At 49.3% G+C, this 16,487-nt stretch overlaps 1 long non-coding RNA gene across 1 annotated transcript; it reads left to right on the forward strand.

Moving 5' to 3' along the window:
* Positions 1–441: 441 nt before the first annotated feature.
* LOC127493593 (uncharacterized) lies at positions 442–10,653 on the forward strand. The gene is made up of 3 exons (XR_007924007.2): positions 442–617; positions 4,881–5,053; positions 8,448–10,653. It is a non-coding gene; the product is annotated as an uncharacterized lncRNA (long non-coding RNA).
* The last annotated feature ends 5,834 nt before the right edge of the window (positions 10,654–16,487 follow it).

Raw genomic sequence — 16,487 nt, forward strand, 5'->3', positions numbered from 1 at the left:
CCTGGGACGTAAATGGCCTGGCCTTTGGCATTTGATTTGAGCGCTTTCATCACTGGGGTATTTTAAATCTCTTGTACATTCTTTCTCCTTCTCTGTCCTACCTAGGTTTGTGACTGAATGTGAGTTTCGGATAAAGTATGTGACAGTGACTTTGAACATCGTAGCTTCACATCCTCGCCCAGTGCCTCGGGTACCAGGAGATCCGTAAGCTATTTCTGAAAGACGGAAAGAGAGGCTTGAGGGGGTGCTGGGTTGGTTTGTTACAGCATATTTCAGTTTTTAGTGGAAGTTCTGGGTTTGCTTTAGTAACACTAAGATCAGAACGATCAAATAACGTGGTTTAGAAATGAAAAGAAAAAAAATCAACCCTTAAGGATATAGTTTGATATAAATATAGGCAACTTCCGGTGTGCTGTTTCCACCTACTCCACACAGCGCGGCGGCTCCTCAAGCAAGGACTCATGGGATCCCAGTGAGAGTAGATTGCGCCGGGCCTCTGGCTGGACTCCGCTTGGAGCTTGCGGATTGCTGTGTGGAAGCAGTTTCTGTTTAGAGTGCCGGGTGCTGGGAGGCAACAGTGAGCTTTAACTAATTACTCCTCGGATCACCCCCAGGAGGTAGGTAATGATTGTAGGCTGGAGGAACTCAGAATGTCTTAATAATCACTTAATAGAATCTTATCATGAGAAGCAAATTGCATTCAATGGGCAAATGAAGTTGACTGTGAGAAGCAGAGTTAGGAAATAAAATGCTATAGGGGGTTTTATATGGGGGAAAAATCTAATTAGCACCTTTTGAAAAGGGCTGGCCCCATGAATGCTTCATACCATCAACACTGCCTATCGTAGGGTTAGGCTCTCAATCAATACTTTCTTGAGTGATGTGGGAGGAATTACAGGGAAAAACGAGGGGCTGTAGAGGATCCGTGGGCTGGGAGGGATAAGGGGTGGGCACAGAAGCTGTCCCATGATATAACTACACAACCTCACTGTGCCGCCGCCACCCTGACAGCCTCACAAAGACCTGGTTCCGATTCCCTTCACAAACACAATGGCCGTCACTGTGTAACCAACACAAAGCGCGAATCAGACAGAATGTGTGTGTGCACAAAGGACGTGCACTCCTCTGTCCCCAGCTGGGAACTCCTGGTGTAGCAAGCGCCAAGCCTGGGTGTTAAGGCAGCAGGATGCCAGCAAGTGTGGTGAGCAGGGCTGGCGGCTGGTGGACGGTCCTGAGAGATGCCCCGGCAGAGCCGGCGGAGCTGTGTGCCCCACTGCAGATGAGGAGGCAGCATGGAAGCTGCTGACGGTGGGCAGGTAGATGAGGTGAAAGGAGAGGTGACTTTACCCGGGTAACCTAACTCCAGAGAGCATTTGGTCAAAGAGCCGCGCAGGGTGGCAGAAAAGCCTGGTGCAAATCCAAATAGCGTGTCTGCGACACACAGATGCAACACGCAAGGAGCACAGCCATGGTGTGTGCCCACGCCAGCTTCCAGGGGAGGGGGGCGGGGAGGCAGGCTCCCAGGACAGGCAGAGCAGCCAGGACCAAGTGGGCCTGCGTCTGAGACTCAAACTGCACTATGAACTAGTACTGTGAGGTAACTGCATAGCAAAGTGAACTGGACACCTCAGTTGTAGGTTTGTGTAATGTATATATAAGCAGTCTTCAAAAAGGTCTTGAAATGTGTGTGATGAAAATATATCCATGGGGGCTGGTGCTGTGGCATAGCAGGTAAAGCCACCTCCTGCAGTGTCAGCATCCCATATGGGTGCCAGTTCTAGTCTTGGCTGCTCCACTTCCGATCCAGCTCTCTGCTATGGCCTGGGAAAGCAGTAGAAGATGGCCCAAGACCTTGGACACCTGCACCCACGTGGGAGACCTGAAAGAAGCTCCTGGCTTCTGGCTTCAGATTGGCCCAATTTCGGCCATTGCAGCCTCTGCGGCCATTTGGAGAGTGAACCAGTGGATGGAAGACCTCTCTCTCTCTCTCTCTCTTTCTCTGAGCCTCTGCCTCTTTGTAACTCTGCCTTTCAAATAAATAAATAAATCCTTAAAAATACAAAATAAAATAAAATGCATGAACTTCATGTTTTTACCAAAACAAACTTACCTTTTAATTACATTTTACATGAATATTTTTAAAAAGTGTTTATTTGAAAGGCAAAGAGAAAGAGAGAGGTCTCTTCTCTGTTGGTTCACTCCCCAAATGTCCTCAACAGCTGGCACTAGGTCAGGCCAAAACCTGGAACTGCAAACTTGATCGGGGTCTCCCACATGGGTGGCAGGAACCCAAATACTTGAAGCGTCATCTTCTGCCTCCTAGGGCGTGCATTAGTAGGGAGCTAAATCAAGAGCACAGCCAGGACTCGAACCAGGCACTCGGCTAAGGGATGCGGATGTCCTCTTAACTGCAAGAACAAATGCCCACCCCTTCCGTGAGCTTTTCAAAGTGCCTTCTATGCATATATAAGTGTGTACATACGCATTCACACACACACTGCACACCCAACTGCTCCGGGGGGTGTGTAGAGTAGAAAGAGTGTAGGGAGGAAAGTCCACATAGTTTTGTATGATATGATTTTTTTAAATAAAGGACATGCATTTAGGACATGCTTTTGGGGTGCAGCAAGTTAAGCTGCTTCTTTGGACACTGGCATCCCATATGGGAGCGCTGGTTGGAGTCCTGGCCACTCTGCTACCTGCAAACCAGCTTCCGCTAACGGGCATTCTCAGATGCAGCCGGCGGTGGCCCAAGTGCTTGGGCCTCTGCCACCCGCGCGGGAGACCGGCCACGTGGTGTCGCTGTTGCTCCGCTGCTGGCCCGCACCCCGGCCTTCGTGTCTGGGCAAAGACGTCCCCGCTTCGGCAAAGGTGAGGGGCTCTTTCTGGGCGCCGGTCCCGACAGGTTGTTTATTCCCCAAATATCTCTGCGTCTGCAGTGTGTCGGAAAACGTGCTATCCCCGGGTTAGGCTGGAGAATGTTCTGCGGGGCTCACGGGCTAGCAGGAGGGACTCTGTAAACAGGTGAAATGATGACCCCTCGGGAGGAGGCCCCGAAGGAGACCGGCTGCACCGGCCGTGGGCGCCCGCCTTCGCCCAGGAGGCCTTTCTGAAGAGCCGTTAGGCCGACCCCGGGAGCGACGGCGGTAGAGTGAGCCACGCAGAGGGACAGTAGTGAGGACCTGGCGCGGGCGCGTGGGACCTGGGTTCAGGTTTCCTATTAGGGTAGAGGGAAGGCAGCGGAGAGTCCAGACAATAGAATAAGGTTATCAATTAAGTACAGCGGTGTAGCCCCTGGCTTGCTTTTTCTGATTTTGGTAACCCACAGTCAACCTTGGTCATAAAGTACAACATGGAAAATTCCAGAAGCAATTCAGAAACTTGAACTGCATACCACACTGAGTAGCTTGATGAAATCTCGCACTGTCGCCTGCAGCCCACCCTGCGGTAGGAATTGTCCTGTTATGCAGCCAGAACAGGCTGCCCCACCAGTCACTGGGGCCACACTGGGTTACCAGAGGGACCGTGGTGGTGTCCTGGTTCGTGTGCTCAAGTAACCTGTGTTTTACTTAATAACGGCCACCGTGTGCAAGAGTAGAGATGCTGACCGGCTTATTACGATGTGTCTTATTTGTAGGTTACACTTTATCATAAGTATGGTTGGATGCACGGTTTCAGTCTTCCTCTGGGGGACTTAAACCACCCCTCCCAAGGGAGGACTTTAGTTTGCTTTTCACACTGTACTGAGGTTCATCTGTTACTTTAGGTATATATAAATACCTTGCCAAAGCATATTTGGGATTATAAGCATTGTATATATTCGTGCAGCTGTTGTCATAAAACAAACTATAGGATATAAAACTTACCGAAATTTTGCTGATGGGGCAGAATTTCAGAGGTTTGAGAGAAGCAGACAAAGTGGAAGGTGACTGCAGAGGACTGTGCTGTGAGGGGAGATTCCTGTGGCCCTTCTCATTTTAGACTGTCACTTGTCTGTCTCTGTCTTCTGCTCCACTAGACTTGGGTAGAGACAGGAGCTGTCTTACCCATGGTAATAACCCCAGTGCACTCTGGGCTCTTACTAAGAATTGACGGGAAGAAAGACCATAAGGAGAGAGAGGACAGGGAGGGACCGATGGATGGCGAGAGGCAGGCAAAAGTAACAGATGTGCAAATGCCAGTTTTGAGTAAGTGAATCTTCTACGGAATTTCAGTGCCTTTCTCAAAGACAAATCATTTCCAATTTCTGGGTATAAGACAAAGCATTTCTTTGGCTTCTTTGTGTGTGTGTCAAAAAAAATTTAAGAAGCTACCCTAGTTTTTTGGCAAGTAGGCAACCTTTCTCTTTTTTTCCCTAAGATTGATTGATTGATTGATTGATTGATTTGAAAGCCACAATTACAGAGAGAGAGGGAAAGATAGGCAGATAATAATTCCGCTGGTTCACTCCCTAAATGGCTGCAACGGCCAGGGCTGCGCCAGGCCAAAGCCATTGAGAAATTTCCCAACCCCCTGCAATCTTCCTCAACCAGCTCTGCCTCCCTTCAGCTGTTAGCCTGTGTCCTCCCAACAAACCCACACCAACCAGCTCAGCCCCGCCTAACACACACCCACTCACACCCTGCAGCTGCCTTAATGTAAAAGCCCCAGTCTGTAAGATAATGGGGGTCTCCACTGTGCACTCTCTGCCCTCACTGGCAGTGTGGCTCACTCTCAGGGTTGTGTCCAAATAAACCTGTTCTGGCTGTGAGTTCATGATTTGGCCTCTCTGTGCCTTATTCCTATACTCTAACAGGGGGTGCCGAAACCAAGGATGGGTTGGAGAGACTGGTGCCCTTGCTCACTGTGGTCTCTGAATGTGGTCTCTCCTCTGGCTGTAGGCAGTCATGGGAGAACCTGCTCTCTAAAGAGCTTGCTACTCTGCCTCCACCTGCTGGGGGGTTATCCGGACCTGCCCTGTGCCAAGAACTCCGATGCCTTCTGGGTGAAGACCGTGGCTCTCTTTCCTTCTTTCCTGTCCCTTGTCTTCCCTTCTGTCTGTGGCACGCCAGAGGTAAGGGCCACGGGTTTTTGTTTGGTTGTTTTTTTGTTTTTTGTTTTTTTTTTTTTTTTTTTTGAAAGGCAGAGTGGACAGTGAGAGAGAGAGAGAGAGACAGAGAGAAAGGTCTTCCTTTGCCGTTGGTTCACCCTCCAATGGCCGTCGCAGCTGGTGCACTGCGGCCAGCGCACCACGCTGATCCGAAGCCAGGAGCCAGGTGCTTCTCCTGGTCTCCCATGCGGGTGCAGGGCCCAAGCACTTGGGCCATCCTCCACTGCACTCCCTGGCCACAGCAGAGAGCTGGCCTGGATGAGGGGCAACCGGGACAGAATCCGGCGCCCCGACCAGGACTAGAACCCAGTGTGCTGGCGCCGCAAGGCAGAGGATTAGCCTATTGAGCCACGGTGCCGGCCTGCCACGGGTTGACTGTGACATCCGACTCTCCTGCTGCCCCTCAGCCTTGGGCAGACTCCCATCCATGCTTTCCCAGCACACTGAACTTCCCCCAAGATTTCTTGCTCTCCAGCCTCTCTTTAATTCTGCCTCTTCTTCCTCGATGGACCCAGTTAAATCCACCCTCACCTTCTTGTCTTTGTGTTCTCACACAAACTCCAGCCAGACACCTTTTGCCAGATCTCTCTGCCACACGCCACACTGGTCCTGACCTCCAACCCAAACCCCTGGGACAGACTCTGGCCATTGCTTCTTCCATTGGAGGGTCTAGGGTAGTGCCCACTCCCCCTCCTTTTTCCCTCAGAGATAACAAACGGAGAACTCTGGGGGAGACAGCACCGTGGCCTCATGGGTTGGGCTGCTGCCTACAGCACAAGCATCCCATATGCACAGCAGTTCAAGTCCCAGCTGCTCCACCTCTGATACAGCTCCCTGCTAATGTGCCTGGAAAAGCAGTGGAGGATGGCCCAAGTCCTTGGGCACCAGCACCCATGTGGGAGACAGATGATGCTCCTGGCTCCCAGTTTCGGCTTCAAATAAATAAATAAATCTTTTTTTAAAAGGTGGGGCGGGGAGAAGAAGGGGAGACCTTCAGAAGGTGTTGGGGGAATTTATCCCATGTTGCGGACTAAGGATGCCTGTCTCGAATGTTGGGGTTCTCTCTTCTCTGGGGGAAGATTCTGGTTGCAATTGGCTCCTCCCCTGGGGAGCTGCCCGAGTGAGGCGAGGGCCCAACCCTGGCCTTATTCTGCCTGTTCCATGGGCTCCAAAATTTCTTGAATTCTTCCTGACTCACCCTTGGCCTATTTTAAAAAGTCTGTTGGCCTTGGGCTTGAAAAGGAGGTAGAACCAGAATAATTGATTTTGTTCTGTACTACATCTTGGCCTCAATATAAAATGGATGATGATTCCCTGTGGTCAGAATTTGGTACTTTGGATTTCCAAATTCTCTGCAACCTTGACAGCTTCACCCAGAGAAATGGCAAATGGTCAGAGATCCCTTATGTTCAGGCCTTTTTTCTCCTCTGAGGTCACCCTCCCTTTACAGTCAGGTTCTCCTCGTGGAGGAAGGGGGCCTGGAAACCTGCACCCACCATTTCCCTCTCCTCGAATCTTCTCTGTGATCTTGACCTGCCTGTTCTCATAGAGGAATGACCCTGCACCAAACCCTCCACCCCACCACTTCCTTCCTCGACCAGTCCCCTCTGAAACACTGTCCTGGCCAACAGATCTCCACCCCATTGACTTATGGACCCTCTGGACCCTCCATCTGCCCTGAGCCTGACCCCCACCCCTCACCTCCTCCTTACCTCCATCTGCCCTGTGCCTGACCCCCACCCCTCACCTCCTCCTTACCTCCATCTGCCCTGTGCCTGACCCCCACCCCTCACCTCCTCCTTACCTCCATCTGCCCTGTGCCTGACCCCACCCCTCACCTCCTCCTTACCTCCATCTGCCCTGTGCCTGACCCCCACCCCTCACCTCCTCCTTACCTCCATCTGCCCTGTGCCTGACCCCCACCCCTCACCTCCTCCTTACCTCCATCTGCCCTGTGCCTGACCCCCACCCCTCACCTCCATCTGCCCTGTGCCTGACCCCCACCCCTCACCTCCATCTGCCCTGTGCCTGACCCCACCCCTCACCTCCTCCTTACCTCCATCTGCCCTGTGCCTCACCCCCACCCCTCACCTCCATCTGCCCTGTGCCTGACCCCCACCCCTCACCTCCTCCTTACTGGCTTCAGAGGCCAACAGCCCAACCTGTTCTCCCTTTATGGGAGCTGCCTGGAGCAGAAGGTCCCATTAGGTCCACGTCCCTTTTTCCTGATCAGATCTTAGCAAAATAAGAGCATTTAGGCTCACTTTCAGGGAACTCCTCCAAAGACTGTAAGGGATTTCTTTGCCTGATCCAGTCCTACAGCCTAACTTGGCGGGACCTCTATCTCGGGCCATCCTCCACTCCAACTTCAGATGAATGGGAATGCATTTGGCATGCTGCCAAACAGCACGCAGATGAGTTATAACACCAGGACCCAGATACACCTGCAATGGTGGCTTGGGCCATCCCTAGGGCCTCACCTACCCCAGATTGGACCTACCAACCCAGAGACCCTGGGATATGGGTTCAATATCATGATTTCCTGCCTATTGGTGGTTATGGATAAAAATATCTACAAGCAGTTCAGCTATGACAGACTTCACAAAATCATAAAGGGGCCGGAAGAAAACCATGCCCTCTTTATGTCCCGCCTTACAGAGGCAATGGGGAGTATTCCAACATTGATCCCAATTCCAGAGAAGGACAGTTGTTCTCACATCTCCACTTTATATCCCAGTTGGCCCCAGACATCCAGTGCGAAACCCACAAGCTGAAGGAGGGTCCTCAAACTCCCAAAAGGACCTCATGAATATGGCCTTTTGCATCTTTAACAATAGGCATACAGAATGAAAGACTGAAATATTAAAGCTTACCTCTATAATCCACCAAACCCCTAACCCTCCAGGAACCTGTTTTTGATGTGGCAATACTGGGTGTGTTGAGTCAAGGCCTACTCCAGCCCAAGGCCTCCCACCAAACCAGCTCCCAACTGCTGACAGTGGGACACTGGAAAATGGACTGCCCCCAGGGGGACACCCTCCCCATTTGGAGCAACCCTCTATTCCACAAGCTCTGACACAGGACATCTCATTTCTGTTAAACTTAAGAGAATGAGGAAGCACAGGTTCAATAGTGCCCATCACAGACAAGTCCACAGACCCGAGGGTGATGGGGAACAGTGTCTGGCAAGTGGATCTCTTTCTTGGTGCATGCGGGGGCTAGTTTGTCTGTTTTAAATGAATACCACTCCCTCCTTCCTCTGTCTCTGGTGTTGGCATGAAGGACCTCATTGAGAAATCAAACCTCCCCACCAAAATCCCTACATACTTATCGTCAATGTTTCTTCTCTGTTCTTCAGATATCACCCCAGTCCCTCTTTATGTTGGATCTGTACACATTCCTCCACTGACGGCTGGCAAGTCCCAGCAGGAGTTGGGACGGGAGTAGCCAGGTTGGCAATCATTGCATACAAGGCAAACCCAATCGAAGACATACCTCGCTGACTCAAAGAAAACATAGGTGAACTAGTACAATTGTCTCACCTCCAGAACCAGATAGATCCCTTGGCAGCACTGGTTCTTCAAAACTGCCAAGGATTAGACCTCCTCGCTGCCGATAAAGGAGGACTTTGCCTCTTTCTCAGTGAAAAGTGTGGCTTTTACACCAGTAAGTCAGGTGTGGTAAAAGAGGAGACTGAATGTATTAAAAATGCACTAATGAAATCTATTCTGAAAATAGCCCACCTCATCATTTTGGATATAGCTGGCTGATGTCTTTTCTGTCTCCTTTCTTCCTCATAATCAGAGTGTTTTTATTCCTACCATGTATAATCAACATACCAAAAGTTCTAGAAGGAACCAGTGACTGCTGAGTCCTGAGCCATCATACAGGAACATCACAAGACTGCTCTTCTCCAATCAATCTGATCCAAAGAACGGATGCACCACCCTTCTTCAGCGGGAAGTGGCTTGAGAAAAGACATGACGCCTCTTCTTCCTAGCTATCCTCGGAGTCAGGACTGATGGAGAGTGAGAGCAGATCTAAAGCACCCCACGGCTTTTCAGTTCCAGGCCTGCCTGACTGAGAGCAGATCCCAACTGCTGCTCCATTGAGAAACTTCCCAGCCAGCCCACCCTTGCCTCAGCTGTTAGCGCATGCACACCAAAGCAGCTCCCACAAACCAGTTCAGCTTTGCCTAATGCCCACCTATGCATGACTCTCAGCTGCCTCAACTACATAAACTCCAGCCTGTAAGAGAATGGGGCCCTCCACCCTTGCCTGGAGTAGGTCCCTCTCAGGTTTGTCTCTGAATACACCTGTTCTGGTTGTTTGTGATCTGTCTCCCTTTTGTCTCAACCCCATACTCTAGCTGCTTCCAGGTCTCCCATGTGGATGCAGGTGCTCAAGCACCTGGGCCATCTTCCACTGCTTTCCCAGGGACATTATCAGGGAGCTGGATCAGAAGTAGAACAGCTGGGGCTTGAACTAGTGCCCATATGAGATGCCAGTGTCACAGGTGGCAGCTTTACCTGCTATGCCACAATGCTGGCCACAATAATAGGCAACCTTTCTTAAATTCTTGGATCAAGAATTCTAAGTCCCTTTTACTTTTTTAAAGATTTGTTTTATTTATTTGAGAGATTTACAGAGAGAAAAGGAGAGAGAGAGAGAGAGAGAGAGAGAGATCCTCCATCTGCTGGTTCACGACCCAAATGGCCCCAACAGCCAGAGTTACAGAGAGAGGTAGAGCCAGAGAGAGAGAGAGGTCTTCCATCTGCTGGTTCACTCCCCAAATGACTTCAACGGCTAGAGCTGAGCTTATCCAAAGCCAGGAGCCAGGAGCTTTCTCGAGGTCCCCCATGCAGGTGCAGGGGCTCAAGGACTTGGGCCATCTTCTACTGCTTTCCCAGGCCATAGCAGAGAGCTGGATTGAAAGTGGAGCAGCCGGGACTCAAACTGGCACCCATATGGGATGCTGACACTGCAAGTGGAGGCTTTAACCCGCTGTGCCACAGTGCCAGCCCCAAGAGTATATATTTTGGAAAACAGATGCGTTTTTGGAGTAACACTAAAATATTCCAAATTCTCCAGCTCGTGCCTGTGCACACAAGTCCTCCCCTGGCTGGCCAAAGCAGCTTTAGAACACCACTCTCAATTATGTGCGGGCAGGAAAAACGCAAGTCCAAACACCATGACACATTTGTGCCAGGGAGTCATCCAGAGCCTCAGAAAGCTGTGGAGTGTGTTAAAGTTCTTCAGGACTTTGTGCTGGAATTGCATGCAAATACATGACTTCTGCCACTAGCGGGGTTTTGCTAGACTCCATAAACTCCTGTTTCGCGCACCAGCACCGTCTCGCAGAAGCCTGCTTCACAGTGTTGTAGAATGCAGGTCGTGCCTCGGTTCTCACCTCCCAGTGCAGGCCGTCTAACCCATCTTCACAACCGCAACACTTGGCATAGGGACGTGGTAGACTCTTACTAAGTGCTGGGTGGAAGGAAGGCCAGCGGAGTAAATGATAGACATAAATGCTGTTCATATAAGGAAAATAAAAATCTGATTTAAAAAAGGATGAGTTTAATAACCTGTGAATCTTTACCTTTGATATTTAAAATCTTGATATTCTAATGACCGGACTTCATAGAATCTATGTTAATTGGCTGACATGAGGTACTTGGAGAATACAATTCCTTCAATATCTCTATAGTTATTACCCAGCAAATATGTGGCAACAGTGACTGTATACAAGGCACCATGCCAGAACAGGAACACAAAAGAAGCAAGGCAAGATCTTAGCCCTAAGGAGAATGGGGGATGTAGGTAACTGCACAATAGGGTATCAGCACTTCTGAGTACGCGGTCAGGTGCTGTTGGAGCTGAAGGAGCATGCTTACATGCCTAAGGGGTCAGCCGTGTTTAGCTGGGTTTGGACAAGTAGGTAGGAATTTTCCAAGTGGGCCTGACAGCACTCCAGGCAGCGGTACATGCATGAAGTGTGATTGGGAAGGCCACTGTCAGAAAACCGTGTGGATTATTGTTTTCACTGCTGTTTTAGAAAATAAACATCAACTTAGCAGCAAACAGCACTAATGTATTGTCTCACAATTCTGAAGGCCCGAAGTTTGATATGAGACAAAAGGAAGGCATGGGGCAGGGCTGCATTTCTTTCCAGAAGCTCAGGGAGAATTTCTTTCCTTACCCTTTTCAGCATTGAGAGAGTAGCAGTTAGTGCCTCATGGCTCCCTTCCTCCATCTGCAACACCAGCCAAGGTGGGCCTAGGCTCCTCGGGTTCTGTCCTTCTAATCCCTCTCCCACCATGGAATCTCTCTCTGACCACAGCTGGAGAAGCTTCGCTGTGATTAGATTGGGCCCACCGCGTAACCCAAGTTTCTCTCCCTTCTCCAGGCTATAACCTCAATCACATCTACCAAGTCTTTTTGCCACACAAGATAACATAGTCCCAGGTTCTGGGGATCTGGGCCTGGATATCTTGGGGGTGCATTATCCTGCCTACCGTGTTGTGCATTTAATTTGCTGAGTGACCGCTGTGTGCCAGCATACGATGAAGGGTGAGTTGTAGCTGAATCACAAAAGACCCTTCTGTGTCAAGTTAAGAGATACACAGTTTATTCTGTGGGTGACCAGCAGTCATGGGAATTTTGAGCTGGGAGTTTCCTTCTTAGAAATGCCTTTGGCTGTACTGGATCACCATAAAAATCAACATGTGTGTTTGGGGTGGAGGCTTTGCTCCTAACACAGATACATAGGCTGGGAGATTCTGATTTAGGGGCCCACAGTGAGCACACAGGAACTAGTTGATGATCCATCAGGTTGTCATTACATCACTAGAGACATTTGTTGGGAACACAGCAGGACTGGAGGTAGACAGACTGGTGAGGAGGCTCTGATGTCAAACTGAGCAAGAATCAATGAAAGCATAAAGTAAGGTAGAAAACAGCCGTGTGGATGGAGAGGAGTAGGCAGATAATAGTGATGCTTAACAGGAATATTTGGCAGACCTATTGGTAGCAGCCTGTGCAGCAGAAAATGCGTAAGATTCAGATGTGGCTCCAAATCCTGATCCCAACTGCTACCTCTTAGCAGGTGTATCTTGGAGAAATGTGTCTGAATCTCAGGCTCTTTGACTATAAAGTAAGGATTATAGTCCAGATTTTGCAGGATTTGTAAGGATTAGCTTTAATATATCTAAGATGCCTAGAATACATAGACACTCAAAACATAGTTTCCATTATCGTGATTGTTATGGTAATACTTAAAGTTACATGGACATAAAGAGTGATGGTAGGACATGCCCACATTTTTGAGTGGGTATGACCGAATGGGCAGAAAGGCCAGTCACTCAGATATGAAACACAAAAAAAGGAAGAGCAAGCCAGGAGTAAAAGAGGTTGAGTCTCAAGGTGGAACACATTGAGTTGGAAGTGAAGCTAGTGGGACTTGCCGGTAGAGTGTCCAGAAAGCAATAGGGGACACTGATTTGGAGTCAGAAAGCAAAGATCTTAGAACAATAGCAGCTTTTCCATGAACCTGAAAACTTTAAAAATATGTCTTTGCACATGAGTTGCAAAACTGTAAGAATCAGAGGAACTACTAATTCATCAAAGCTTTTTTACTGCTTAAGTCACTTTGTGTATTGTAATAATGCTCAAGTAATTACAATGTTCCTATTTCGGTAATAATACCCTGACAATTGAAAGGCACGCTTAGAGAACCACAAGGTCCTAAACACTCATTTCCATAGGTTGTTGCTTTCTGATTTGACAGGTTTCCTGGAAGTGGAGTGAAGAGGAGGTTGAGAGATTGATCTGTGTTTCCTCCAGGATCATGGACAGAGGCCAGAGACCAGGTTTCTGCTTCCCGCTCTGTCAGCTGGGTCAGTGTCTGGCTTTGTGAGATCAGAGCGGACCCTTGTTGTGAAAGCATTCCCTGCATCCTCACGGTGCCCTCCTTGGGGTCTGCTAATTCTCCTTTGTGCGGGAGTCACCAAATGTCCAGTTCCCTCCTCTGGGAATTACTGCACTTGAGAGGGGTCAGCTGCTCCTGATCACCTGCTGACCGTAGGAAGATTGATTTGCAAGATTTGTCTGTCATGTGCAGGGTAGGAGCTTCGTTTCAGCCAAGCCCCTGAGACAGTGCTGGGCATCCTTCCAGGGATCCTTTAGTACATACATGCTCTCAGCTTCTGAACTCTGCTTGCTGCTTTCCAAGGCCCAGCGATGGGTGCCGAAGGTCATCCATCTCTCATTTGGATCCTCACTGTCTGACTCAAGCTGACCTTTCTGACTTGGAAATGCCCTGGGAGTCAACCTCTGATCTAGCCACTGTCCCCACATGGTACTTAGATTTCTCCATCTTGGCACTCTGCTCTCCCACCATTAGTAGTCTGCTGCTACTGCTGCTGTAACAAATGGCCACACACTCAGTGGCTTTAGCAGCACACATTTATTACCTGCAGTGTTGGAGCTCAGAAGTCCAACATGAAACTCGTGGGGGTGAAATGCATCCGTCTACAGGGCAGCCCTCCTTCCTGGATGACCCACAGCAGATCTGTTTCCTTGCCTTTCCCTGTGCCTGCAGCCCCCTTCCTCAGCTTCTAAGACAGAGGGGCTGTGTTCCTATCACAGTCCCCCTGGCTCTCTTTGCCTGCCCACCCCCCACCCCCACTTGTAAGGATCCCCATGATTGCACCAGGCTTACCCACATAATCCAGGTTCATCTTCCTTCCTCCAGATCCCAAACTTAATCATACTTGCAAAGTCATCTCGCATCATCACAGATTCCAGGGCTTAGGGCAACTTAGACTAAGGGTCACTGTTCTCTCCACCACACCCTCCAGTAACCATTCATACAAGGCAGGCACGCGAATGCAGACTTCACTGAAGGGGATGTGGCAGAGCTGGGGTTATGCCTCATTGCAACCACGGAACAACTTCACATTGACCCCCAGTGGCACCCTTTTGGTGGCTCCACCACCAGGGTGGTTCCCTGGCCATTTCACTCACACAGCATCCCAGCCCCTCTCTGCTCCTGCAGCTCCACTCCAATTCCTTCCTTCTTGGCCTCACCTCTTGCCTCTTCCCTACTTTTCCCAAAGCGTTGCCATGACAAACTCCCAGTTCTTCTCACAATTAAACTCTAGCTTCTGCTTCCAGACTCAGCTCCCAAGAAAGGATTCTGCTGAAAAGATGGCCCACCCTCCAAGGAAAGCAGTCATGATTGTAAATCATTATCTATTCCTCCACTGTGTCAAATAATGACACGCTGATTTGCCTGTAGACTTGGTACCCCTACCACGTCAGTGTTGCTTTTCTGTGTTTGCTCCTCTTTTGGCGAATGCCCCAAGAGAATGTCTCAGGAATATAATCCTGGGGCAAAGGAATAGAAATTTAAGTCTATGCTTCTCATAAGCTAAAAGGAGAGACTGAAGCTCACATGAATGATGAACCTAGATAAACGTGGAATGGTAAAAGATTAGTGAAAAAACCACATGTTATATCACTCTGTACTAGCTCTCATTAGAAAACTAGAAGTCTGAAGTTGGGGACCATGTTTTACTCAGTATCATGTCTGCAGCATCCTAGCAGAGTATAAGCACATAATAGACACAACACATTTTGATTAGTAATAATTGATAGATATTATACAAAAATTATATCTTTTTAACTATCATCTATCTTTATCAGTTATCCATCTTTATTTCCTCTTCCTTACAAATGTAGTCCTTCTTTCTACTGAGAAGTTCGCCTGCCCTCCCCCTGCGTTCTTGCATATTGAAGAGTAGACTGTTTCTTGCTGTCAGGTGAGGATTGGTGTTGAGGCAGTTGAGTAATGCCATAGACAAAAACCTCCACAGGGGAAATTGGAAGGGTACATTGGTGCAATGGAAGCAGTGTTTTAAAGCCACAAATTAGTATTAACATCTGCACAAAGCAAGCCTTCAAACTGTGAACATAGGGACTTACAGAAACTGTCTTCATTCTGTCCCTGAGTTAGAGGTGCTTATTCCCAATAGTGACTCACTTGAGATGCCAGCTGTGGAGAGCGGCACCCTGCAGTCCTCACAGAGATACAGAAGAGGCAACTGAAAATTAGTTCACTCTGGTAATGAAGGATACATTCTGCATTTTGTTTCATGCTATTGGCAGTTTGGAACCTTTCTCCACAAAGCCAAGTTGGAAGTGATTCTTCCTATAGTGGGGCCTGACGGGAGAGGTTTTCTGGGGAGAACACGAGAGCCTTATGTGCTCTCACAGTAAGATGTGCAGCCATTAAGAGGGCCCTGTTCACTGTGGACAGGAGAGCAGTGTCTTTGGAAGCTTCTGCTTCCAAGAGGTGCAGCTCATGTGTCATGCTGGCTGCTAACACGGAGAGGGGAAGCGTGGATAAGTCTCTCCACTTCAGGAAGTAGACTGGGCTGTTGATGTTGTAGATAGAATGTTTACCTCCAATCCCACCCCAGCCTCAACTTAATGCCCAGGGTGGTGGTTTTAGGAGATGAGGCCTTTGAAGACACATTGCCTGCTTCAGCCAGTCCTGTTGTTCCTCTCGGGTTCCTGCAGCTCCTCTCTAGCCTTTGGGGATTCCAACAGTGGAGAACTTTCTGTGTCTTTCCACCTCAGTCCTGAGAGTTCCCAGTTCAAGGCCTATGGCAGGAGGTTTGCTGGCCTCAGTTCTGATGTTAGCCTCAGACTCTCATGCTGCAAACCACAGGTCAGAATCTGAAATTCTCCCAGCTGCAGACTCCATCCCCGGCTTCAGCATCTCCCTCCTCTCCATGATACTGTAGCTCCATTCTCCACGCAAGAATGTTCCAGGGCAGCGTCGATCCATCAGCAGAAACATCCTGCTGCTCCCTTGGGGGAACCATGCTGGCTCCTTCCCACAATGTGTGTGTCTGAGGATTCTTCCATGTTATCGTGTGAAGCCGGGGGTTCTTCACTGTCACCTTGCCTGGGGTTTCACAGTGTGGATAACAATTCATCCCTTCTTCAGAAGGTGGTGCAGTGGGGTTATTTCAATATAGTACTTTCATACAGAATTCTACTTGGATAATTTTATACTTGTCATGTGACCAACCATGTCAAATATCTGTGGCACATCTGAGAGCAGAATTGCTGGCTATTAGGGAACATGAATATAAGCCTTTGGTTGGGGCCAGCGTTGTGGCATAGCAGGTAAAGCCACTGCCTGTGATGCTGGCATCCCATATGGACTCCAGTTCAAGTCCTGGCTGCTCCACTTCTGATCCAGCTCTCTGCTGTTGTGCCTGGAAAAGCAACAGAGGATGACCTGAGACCTTGGGCTCCTGCACCCATATGGGAGACCCAGAAGAAGCTCCTGGCTCCTTGCTTCAGCCTGGCTCAGCCCCAGCCATTG

This window comes from Oryctolagus cuniculus, chromosome 7 (genome assembly GCF_964237555.1).
Source record: "Oryctolagus cuniculus chromosome 7, mOryCun1.1, whole genome shotgun sequence".
Taxonomy (NCBI): Eukaryota; Metazoa; Chordata; class Mammalia; order Lagomorpha; family Leporidae; genus Oryctolagus; species Oryctolagus cuniculus.